Below are 12,171 nucleotides of genomic sequence, written 5' to 3'. Positions count from 1 at the left end.
GAAATTAAAACCTTTACAGACAAGCAAAAGTTAAGAGAAATTAGCACCAACAAACCAGCTTTACAACAAATGCAAAAGGAACTTCTCTAGGCAGGAAACACAAGAGAAGGAAAAGACCTACAAAAACAAACCCCAAACAATTAAGAAAATGGTCATAGGAACATACATATTGATAATTACCTTAAATGTAAGTGGATTAAATGCTCCAACCAAAAGACACAGACTGGCTGAATGGATACAAAAACAAGACCCGTATGTATGCTGTCTACAAGAAACCCACTTCAGACCTAGGGACACATACAGACTGAAAGTAAGGGGATGGAAAAAGATATTCCATGCAAATGGAAATCAAAAGAAAGCTGGAGAAGCAATAATCATATCAGACAAAACAGACTTTAAAATAAAGACTATTACAAGAGACAAAGAAGGACACTACATAATGATCAAGGGATCAATCCAAGAAGATATAACAATTGTAAACATTTATGCACCCAACACAGGAGCATCTCAATACATAAAGCAAATGTTAAGAGCCATAAAAAGGGAAACTGACAGTAACACAATCATAGTAGGGGACTTTAAACCCCACTTTCACCAATGGACAGATCACCAAAATGAAAATAAATAAGGAAACACAAGCTTTAAGTGACAGACTAGACCGGATGGACTTAATTGATGTTTATAAGACATTCCATCCTAAAAAAACAGAATAGACTTCCTTCTCAAGTGCTCATGGAACATTCTCCAGGATAGATCATATCTTGGGTCACAAATCAAGCCTTGCTAAATTTAAGAAAGTTGAAATCATGTCAAGTATCTTTTCTGACCACAACGCTATGAGACTAGATATCAATTACAGGAAAAAATCTGTAAAAAATACAAACCTATGGAGGCTAAACAATATGCTACTAAATAACCAAGAGATCACTTAAGAAATCAAAAAATACCTAGAAACAAATGACAGTGAAAACACGACGACCCAAAACCTATGGGATGCAGCAAAAGCAGTTTTAAGAGGGAAATTTATAGCAATACAATCGTATCTCAGGAAACAAGAAAAATCTCAAATAAAGAACCTAACCTTACACCTAAAGCAGTTAGAGAAAAAAGAACCAAAAAAACGCCAAAGTTAGCAGAAGGAAAGAAATCATAAAGATCAGACCAGAAATAAATGAAAAAGAAACAAAGAAAACAAAAGCAAAGGTCAATAAAACTAAAAGCTAGTTCTTTGAGAAGATAAACAAAATTGATAAACCATTAGCCAGACTCATGAGAAAAAGGGAGAAGACTCAAATCAACAGAATTAGAAACAAAAAAGGAGAAGTAACAACTGACACTGCAGAAATACAAAGGATCATGAGAGATTACTACAAGCAACTCTATGCCAATAAAATGGACAACCTGGAAGACATGGACATAGAAAAGCACAACCTTCTGAGACTGAACGAGGAACAAATAGAAAATTTAAACAGACCAATCACAAGCACTGAAATTGAAACTGTGATTAAAAATCTTCCAAGAAACAAAAGCCTAGGACCAGATGGCTTTACAAGTAAACGCTTAGAGAAGAGCTAACACCTATCCTTCTCAAACTCTTCCAAAATACAGCAGAGGGAGGAACACTCCCCAACTCATTCTACGAGGCCACCATCACCCTGATACCAAAACCAGACAAGGATGTCACAAAGAAAGAAAACTACAGGCCAATATCACTGATGAACATAGATGCAAAAATCATCAACCAAATACTAGCAAACAGAATCCAACAGCACATTAAAAGGGTCATACACCATGATCAAATGGGGTTTATCCCAGAAATGCAATGATTCTTCAATATACGCAAATCAATCAATGTGATACACCATATTAACGAATTGAAGGAAAGAAACCATATGATAATCTTAACAGGTGCAGAAAAAACTTTTGACAAAATTCAACAACCAGTTATGATAAAAACTCTCCAAAAAGTAGGCATAGAGGGAACCTACCTCAACATAATAAAGGCCATATATGACAAACCCACAGCCAACATCGTTCTCAGTGGTGAAAAACTGAAACCATTTCCTCTAAGATCAGGAACAAGACAAGGTTGCCCACTCTCACCACTATTGTTCAACATAGTTTTGGAAGTTTTAGCCACGGCAATCAGAGAAGAAAATAAATAAAAGGAATCCAAATTGGAAAAGAAGTGAAACTGTCACTGTTTGCAGATGACATGATACTATACATAGAGAATCCTAAAGATGCTACCAGAAAACTACTAGAGCTAATCAATGAATTTGGTAAAGTAGCAGGATACAAAATTAATGCACAGAAATCTCCTGCATTCCTATACACTAACAATGCAAAATCTGAAAGAGAACTTAAGGAAACACTCTCATTTACCACTGCAACAAAAAGAATAAAATACCTAGGAATAAACCTACCTAAGGAGACAAAAGACCTGTATGCACAAAACTATACGACACTGATGAAAGAAATTAAAGATGATACAAACAGATGGAGAGATATACCATGTTCTTGGATTGGAAGAATCAACATTGTGAAAATGACTATACTACCCAAAGCAGTCTACAGATTCAGTGCAATCCCTATCAAACTACCAATGGCATTTTTCACCAATGGCATTTTTCACAGAACTAGAACAAAAAGTTTCACAATTTGTATGGAAACACAAAAGTCCCCAAATAGCCAAAGCAATCTTCAGAAAGAAAAACGGAGCTGGAGGAATCAGGCTCCCTGATTTCAGACTATACTACAAAGCTACAGTAATCAAGACAGTATGGTACTGGCACCAAAACAGAAATACATATCAAGGGAACAGGATAGAAAGCCCAGAGATAAACCCACGCACATATGGTTACCTTATCTTTGATAAAGGAGGCAAGACTATATAATGGAGAAAAGACAGCCTCTTCAATAAGTGGTGCTGGGCAAACTGGAGAACTACATGTAAAAGAATGAAATTAGATCACTTCCTAACACCATACACAAAAAATAAAATCAAAATGGATTAAGGATCTAAATGTAAGCCCACTCACTGTAAAACTTAGAGGAAAACATAGGCAGAACACTCTATGACATCAATCACAGCAAGATCCTTTTTGACACACCTCCCAGAGAAATGGAAATAACACAAATAAACAAATGGAACCTAATGAAACTTAAAAGCTTTTGCCCAGCAAAGGAAACCATAAATAAGATGAAAAGACAATCTTCAGAATGTGAGGAAATATTTGCAAACAAAGTAACTGACAAAAGATTAATCTCCTAAATATACAAGCAGCTCATGCAGCTAAATATCAAAAAAACAAAGCTGCAATGAACATTGTGGTACATGACTCTTTATGAATTATGGTTTTCTCAGGGTATATACACTGCAGCACTATTTACAATAGTCAGGACATGGAAGCAACCTAAGTGTCCATCGACAGATGAATGGGTAAAGAAGATGTGGCACATATATACAATGGAATATTACTCCACCATAAAAAGAAACGAAATTGAGTTATTTGTAGTGAGGTGGATGGACCTAGGGTCTGTCATACAGAGTGAAGTAAGTCAGAAAGAGAAAAACAAGTACCGTATGCTAACACATATATATGGAATCTAAAAAAACCAAATGGTTCTGATGGACCTAGGGGCAGGACAGGAATAAAGATGCAGATGTAGAGAATGGAGTTGAGGACACGGGGAGGGGGAAGGGTGAGCTGGGATGAAGTGAGACAGTAGCACTGACATATACACTACCAAATGTAAAATAGATAGCTAGTGGGAAGCAGCTGCATAGCACAGAGAGGTCAGCTCAGTGCTCTGTGACCACCTAGAGGGGTGGGATAGGGAGGAACAAGAGGGAGGGGATATGGGGATATAGGTATACATATAGCTGATTCACTTTGTTATATAGCAGAAAGTAACACAACATTGTAAAGCAATTATACTCCAATAAAGATGTTAAAAAAAAAAAAAAGCTACAGAAGTTGGATTTTGTATGCACGAATGTGGCCTTAACCCCCTAGAACTATTCCTATCATGTCACCATCTTTGTTGGCCACTTGCGGATGTAGGATATATCTGTAAACATAATGCAAAGATAATGCAAAGTAACATCGCAAATTTTGCAAAACAGGTAGAAAAGCATGAAGTTGACAGTGATGCTGGAGAAGAAGCAATGCCACTGACAAATGAAGATCTCGTAGAGTTAGACCAGGTAATGACCAAAGATAGAAAACTGACAGGAAAAGTAATACTATAGGCACACAGTTAATTGTTCCAAAATTTTGTCACTATTAAAACACCCCCCACCAAAGCAGGTGACTTAGTTTCTCTACTTTACAAAGACAGAGTCCTTCAGGTCTGACTCTCTTAAACTTCCTTCCTCACTTGTTTCAAATTTGTCCACATCTTTATCTTATCTCTTGACTTCAATTTCCAGCCCAAATTTTTATCTGCAGCCTTGACCATACCTAGCCTCTGTATCCACATATCTAACGGCCTACTGAACTTCATTATATGGATATTCCACAGCATCAAACACCTTGGTATGTCCAAAACACAAGATACCATTTCCCCATGACTCCACTGTCACACACGAACAAATTAGGCACTGAGTCTTACTGATTCTACCCCTAAAATATTTCTCTAGCAACCCTCCTCCCACCTTCCCTTCTCCACCATCCTAGTTCAGACTTCATATCTTGCCTGGTCTATTATAGTATATCCTTATCTGGTTTAATGTACCCCCATTTTTGCCATATTAGACTAATTGCTGACTTTTTAAAATATCAAGCACTTTCATGCTTCCTGTGTTGTTGGCAATGTTACTTTGTTCCTTATGCATTTCCCTTTGCTATCTTATAATATGTCATCTTCTTCTTTTCCCTGATACCGCCCCTCCTCTTGGCTCAGGAAAAATGCTTTTTCATCCACAGTCCTAAGAGATGTTACACATAACTCCTAATAGCCCTTGTGATACATTATTTGTTGCACATGACTTTTACTTATATTTTATAGTCTTACTGCCCAGTAGAATGCAGGGCATGAAGCGCATGTTCAATAAATATTTGTTAAATTAAACTGAAGAAAGATATGTCAAATTCCTAGAGAAATTAAAGAGGATGAAGGCTGACCAAAGATCACTGAAATTGGCAATTATGTCACAGAAAACCTTTGCCAGAGCAATTTTGGTAGCGGGGTGAAGTATGGAGAGCCAGTTGCAAGGGGCAGAGGTATAACCGAGGATTTAGAAAAAAAAAAAGACATCAATATTTTTGCTCTTTCAAGACATCTGGCAGTAAAGAAGAAGAGATGGGGTACCAGATTGAAGGATTTTCAAGGTAAAATTCAGTTTACTTTTTTCCTTTTTAAAGAAAAGGCTAAGCCAAAGATTTAGTCAATCATAAGCTACAGGAAAGGAGCAAGTAGGGAGAAACATACGATAAGAATGAGGGAATGATCAAAAAGGTATGGTCATTCTGGAAGAGGTGAGAGGGGAGATAATCCAGGATACAACCAACTAGCCTCTGAAAAGAGAAGGAGAATCCTCCCTGAGATGAAACAGAGATTACAAAGACAAGAATGGGTGAAGGGTGATAGATTTTTGGAGTTGGTGGGAGATGTTGGGAGTAGATGATGATAGATCTGAAGCTAGCAAAGATCATAGATGATTTTTTAATTTTCTTTTAATCTTTTAGTGTTGGGAGTCATCACTGCCACTTAAAATATTCTTTTTCTTTGCTTCTTTGTGGATTAGCTTTAGACTAGAATTTAGGTGGGTGCATCTGCCTGAGAGCCCAAATTATAGTCCTAAACCTTAGCTGAAAGGGAGTTGGGAGGATAGAATCTGGGTTTCCAGCTTCTGAAGGTAGGAGGCAGGGAAGGATGCTGTTTACATTAAGACTATTAAGGAAGGGGGTTCAAATGCTGGGCCACCTATATTACCCTAGAAAGCATACCCCAATCTTCATTGATTAGAGAGAGTATCTACCTAGGGCTCAGTAGCAAAACCAAGTACCACAAAGTTAAACTGCATAAAAACTAAATTAAATGCTTTTCTCTCTTTTATAAGGATAAACTGTTTATAATAACAAGAGGCTTAGCCGTGTTCATACGTCCCCAATGGCTTTTTTAGAATACAGTTGTTAGAACCACTTTATAATATGGTTTACCAGATCTTTCTGATTAAGGGTATTTTAAATATTCTGAATTTGAATTATTTTGAACAGAGTACCACAAGACATCAAGTTTTAAATGCAAAATACAATTTTAAAAGAACTACTCTTAAAAAGCAATGTGGCAACTAATAAAAATATAACTAGGTCCCCATCTCTGGCTCCTGCTAAAATTATAGAACTGGACAACTCCTCAGAAAATGAAGAGTTATTAATTTTACGTTTAATTAGAAAAACTTGGACAACACCACAACCTTGTTTTAATACCCATGAGGAGTTCAATAACAATTAGGCATGCAATTGAAATTACCAGAGAATTACAAAGGATTTCTATTCAGCTTTAATTATCCATAAAAATTAAAGTGCAGTAAGTGTACCCGATGAGTCAAATAAGTTTAAATATGTTACCTTTTGTTGATTCAAAGTAATTTGAAAATAAAATCATATAATATTTACCTTTTAGTCCTTTTCACATTTCTTACTGTTATACAAATAAGAAAATGGATGTGAAAGCACTTTGTAAACTATAAACAAGACATAAATATCAACCATTATTACAAACTATCAATTTATGTTATAGGTTTTTTGCCAAAAAATAGAAATGAACAGACTTTCTATAATGGGAGTTTAAGTGGCTGAGGAAAAAAATAGAAATTCTATAAAGATATCTTTTGAGTTTGGCCCTTAACAAATACAGAGGAAAAAGACTGTAATAAAAGACAAAGATGGACATTACATCATGATAAAGGGATCAATCCAGCAAAAAGGTATAACATTTGTAAATATCTATGCACCCAACACAGGAGCACCTAAACATATAAAGCAAGTATTAACAGACCTAAAGGGAGAAATTGACAGGAATACAATAATAGTAGAGGACTTTAATATTCCACTTACATTAATGGATAGATCATCCAGAAAGAAAATCAATAATTATACCAGATAGACTTAATAGATAAATACAGAACATTCCATCCAAGAGCAGCAGAGTACACATTCTTTTCAAATGCACATAGAACATTCTCCAGGATAGATCAGATGTTAGGCCACAAAATAAGTCTCAATACACTTAAGAAGACTGAAATCATATCAAGCATCTTTTCAACCACAATGGTATGAAACTAGAGATCAATTAAAAGAAGAAAACTGGAAAAACCACAAATATGTGGAGATTAAACAATACGCTACTGAATAACCAATGGGTCAATGAAGAAATCAAAATAGAAATTAAAAAGAAAAATACCTTGAGACAAATGAAAATGGAAATACAACATACCAAAATCTATGAGATGCAGCAAAAGAAGTTCTAAGAGGGAAGTCAGAGACATAGGATTACCTCAAGAAACAAGAAAAACCTCAAATAAACAACCTAACTTTACACATAAAGTAACTAGGAAAGAAGAACAAATGAAGCCCGAAGTTGGTAGAAGGAAGGACATAATAAAGATCAGAGTGGAAATAAATGAAATAGAGACTAAAAAGACAACAGAAAGAAAAAGACAAGAGCTGGTTCTTTGAAAAGATAAACAAAATTGATAAACCTTTACCTAGATTCACTAAGAAAAAACAGAGGATGAAATAAATAAGATCAGAAACGAGAGAGAAGTTACAACTGATACCAAAGTACAAAGGATTATAAGATACTACTATGAACACCTATATGCCAACAAATTGGACAACCTAGAAGAAATGGATAAATTCCTAGAAACATACAATCTTCGAGACTGAATCATGAAGAAATGGAAATCTGAACTGACCAATTACTAGTAAGGAGACTGAATCAGTAATCAAAAAACTCCCAAAGAATAAAACTCCAGGACCAGAAGGCTTCAATATTCTACCAAATATTGAAATGTTTCACACCTATCCTTCTCAAACTCTTCCAAAAAATTGAAGAGTGAATGCTCCCAAATTCATTTTATGAGACCAGCATTACCCTGATACCAAAACCAGACAAGGATACCACAAAAAAGGGATATTACAGGCCGATATTCCTGAAGAACTTAAATGCAAACATCCTCAAAATGTCAGCAAACCAAATTCAACAATACAATAAAAGGATCATACACCACGATCAAGTAGGATTTATTCCAGGGATGCAAAGATGGTTCAACATCTACAAATTAATCAACGTGATACAGCACATTAACAAAGAATAAACATCATCGCAATAGACACAGAAAAGGCATCTGACAGAATTCAATACCCATTCCTTATAAAAAGTCTCAACAAAGCAGGTATAGACAGAATGTACCTCGACATAATAAATGCCATTATGACAAACCCACAGCTAACACCATACTCAATGGCAAAAAGATGAAAAATTTTCCTTTAAGATCAGGAACAAGACAAGATGCCCACTTTCACCACTTTTATTAAACATAGTATTGTTAAGTCCTAGTCAGAGCAATTTAAGCAGGAAAAAGAAATAAAAAGCATCCAAATTGGAAAAGAAGTAAAACTGTCACTACTGGCAGATGACATCATTTATATAGAGAAAACTCTAAAGACACCACCAAACAACTATTAGAACTAATACATGAATTCAGTAAAGTTGCAGGGTACAAAATCAATATACAAAAGTCTGTTGCTTTATATGTTAACAATGAACCACTAGAAAGAGAAATTAAGAAAACAATCCAATTTACAATAGCATGAAAAACAATAAAACATCTAGGAACAAATTTAAACGAGGTGAAAGATACATACACTGAAAACTATAAGATATTCATGAAAAAAAATTGAAAAGATACAAAAAATGGAAAGATATTCTATGCTCATTTCTTCTATACTGTTATGTGTATTTAACACTATACTTGAAAAAAAATTATTACTATGGCTGCACCTCATAAGTTCTGATGAGCATTGTTTTCTTATTGTTCAAAATATTTTCTAGTTTTTAAAAATTTGGCCCATGGTTTACTGAGTACAATTTATAATTTTCAAATGTGGGAATTTTATAGTTTATCTTTTTGTGACTGATTAGCTTAGATGCACTGTGGTCAGAGAATGTGATTATATGACTTAAAATGTATTGAGATTTATTTTATGGACTAGTACAGGGGTTGGCAAACTACAATTATTGGGCCATGTCCAGTCCACAGTCTGCTTTTGTACCAACAAGCTAAGTAAATGTAAGATATTTACATTTTAAAGGGTTGTTTAAAAAAAGAAAGAAAGAGGGAAAGACAGACATTAAGATGTGACAAAGACTGTATGTGGCCTGCACAGCCCCAAATATTTACTATCTGGCCCTTTACCAAAGTTTGCCAATCCCTGGCCTAGTATATGGTCAGTTTTTAAAAAATGTTTTATTACTGCTTGAAAACAGTTTTCTGCATTGAGTGCCATGTCCTTTATACCCTTCAGATACAGTTTGCTAATTTCGTTGTTTGAATTTTCTGTGTCATCATTGATATTGTTTTGCTTATTTTATCAATTATTGAAAGAGGTATATTAAAATCTTCTGTAATTGTAGATTTGTCAGTTTCTCTCGTAGTTATAAAAACTTTTGCTTAAATATTTTGTGCTTACATTATTAGGTGCATATAAATTTAAAATTGTTATGTACCTCTTTGTGAACTGAACCTTGTATCATTATGAAGTGATCCTTTTTCTGTTTTAAAGTCTATTTTATTGACCCTAATACAACCAATGCCATTTTCTTCTTGGAATTTGCCTGATATATTCTTTTCCCCTCTTTTTATTTTTGATCTTTCTGGAGATCTTAGCAATCATGGCAAGGCAAGAAAAAAAAAAGAAAAGAAAAAAGGACTGAAAGGAAGAAAAAAATACTGTCATGTTTGCAGCTGATACCATTATTTAAGTAGTAAGATCAGTCAAAAAAATAATGGAAAAAATAACACAGTTTATTATTATAATAGCATAAAACTAAGATGCACCTAGAAATATCTGCAACAAAACTGTTCAAGATACTGATAGAGAAAATTATAAACTTCAAAGAAATTAAAAACCTAAAGAAGACCTAAATGAATGAACAGATATAACACTGTCTTCAAATTGATCTAGGAGTCAACCCAACTCCAAACAAAATCCCACCTGGGTGTTAGCAGAATTTACATGTTAATTCTAAACCATGTACAGAGTTACAGGGGACAAGAATAGCCAAGACATTCTTGAATAACAACAAAAAAGGATGGAGGTGGGGTGGGGGTGGGGGAGGTAGAACAGCCCTACCAAAGATGGAGCTATATTATTAAAAATGTTCACACCATACACAAAACTTAATTCCATGTGGAGTCATGACTTAAATGGAAAAAGCAAAAATACAGTGCTTTCAAAAGACAAAATGGGAGGATATTTTTATGACTTTGGGAAAAGGAAGAATTTCTCCAACAAGGAAAAGAAACCACAATCCATAACAAGCCACAAATTTGCAACACATAATTGACGAAGGGATAGTATCCAGAATATATAAGGATCTCCTACAGATCAAAAGGAAAAAGACAACCCAACAGTAACTGCAAAAAATAAAATCAAATCACCTATAAGGTATGTGAAATCTCATTAGTGTTCAGTGATATGGATTACATAAGTTCATACTTTGCCAGAATGCTTGCTATTAGTCACAATACAATTTGACAAATACAGATGAACTTATTTGTATGCTTCACATCTCCTCCCCTGGACATTTTTCTGTCATTAAATTTACTGGGCATAAGCTTTTTAAAAAGCATATTAACAAACTAGCGATGATCAATATCCCTTACTCTCTCATCATAGAAACCAGATCACTGTGGGGTTTAGCCCCAGCTCTGCTTCTAAGAGACCTCTGATACCTATTCAGTCTTTCCTCCTGGATTATCTTACTTATAACTTGAAGTAATTGAACTGAGTTTTAGAGACTTCCTCTCAATCCCACCCAATCAGTGTACCTTGAATCTCAACATACATGCTTTTTCAAGACTTTGGTTTTCACTTACTCTTTCATTCATTTTCTCACCTAATGTATTTCTCTTAATCTTGTGTACTAGGCATTGAAGACATGAAAACAAATATACACAACAATCTCTGGTCGCCAGGGTCTGGTCCAGGGGAAAGAAAAAAATTAACAAATCACAGCAATGTGGCAAGTGCTATAACTGAGGTGTGGAAAGGGGGCTAAGGTAGACAGAGGAAATATGTGCACTGAGACTGAAGGACAGTAGAGTTTTCAGGGGTGGGATGAGGGGAGGCATGAGGCAAGGGATCTCCATGCAGAGAGACTAGCGTGGGCAAAAACTTGAGAGAAAAAAAGAAAATAGGCTTTGGATGCTTTGTAGAGAGTTCAGCATGGGAGAATGGCAGGTCTCATAAGGAACTCAAAAATTACCCAGCAGGCAATAGGATGTCTTGGGGCAAGGAAGTGATATGATAACACTGGAATTTAGAAAGACCACTCTGAGTGCATTGTGAAGGGAAAAGTGGGTATGGAACTGGGAGACAAGAATGGAGGAAGTAGAAAGACCAGTTAGAAGGTTATTATAATTGTCTTGAAGAAAAATTATAAGAATCTGAACAGTGGCAGGAGGAAAGAGAGATTTGATAAACATCATTGGTACTATTGGGTAATGGGTCCTGGTAATGAACAGGATACCCAATTAGCAGGGGTTCAGAAAGAAAGAAGAGTCAACAATGACTCCTGAGAGAAGTAAGGAAGATATGAAGTAAGGCTGTAAAATGTAAAATGGAAAGGAAGGAGTTGATTTGAGAGAAATTAATGGAGCAGAAATGTTAGAACCAGCTGAATAACTAGCTTCAGGGGCTGAGGAAGAAGGAAGAGAAAAGGAAGACCCCTCTGTTCTTGGCTTGGACTAATGGGTGGGTTGTGGGGTCATTAATCCAAATGGGAAAAACAGGTGAAGCAGACCCCGAGGGAAAGAAAATGTCAATTTTTTAGCACATTGGATTGGAGGTGCCTGAGAGCTATCCTGGGAGAGACGGCAATAGTTCTGAAGCTAGCAAGGAGTTTAGAATTGGATAAGGATAGTGTGCCTGGCAC

General features: G+C 35.5%; 1 protein-coding gene across 2 annotated transcripts in view; it reads right to left on the bottom strand.

Annotated features, from left to right (window-relative positions):
- The window catches only part of CDC40 (cell division cycle 40), a 54,716-nt gene that overhangs the window by 40,366 nt on the left and 2,179 nt on the right, over positions 1-12,171 (bottom strand). The gene's annotated exons all lie outside the window — the stretch shown is intronic.

This window comes from Monodon monoceros, unplaced genomic scaffold (assembly GCF_005190385.1).
Source record: "Monodon monoceros isolate NGI ecotype Baffin Bay Population unplaced genomic scaffold, NGI_Narwhal_1 Super_Scaffold_15, whole genome shotgun sequence".
In the NCBI taxonomy this organism is placed as follows: Eukaryota; Metazoa; Chordata; class Mammalia; order Artiodactyla; family Monodontidae; genus Monodon; species Monodon monoceros.
This window is presented reverse-complemented; position numbering and strand designations above follow the sequence as displayed.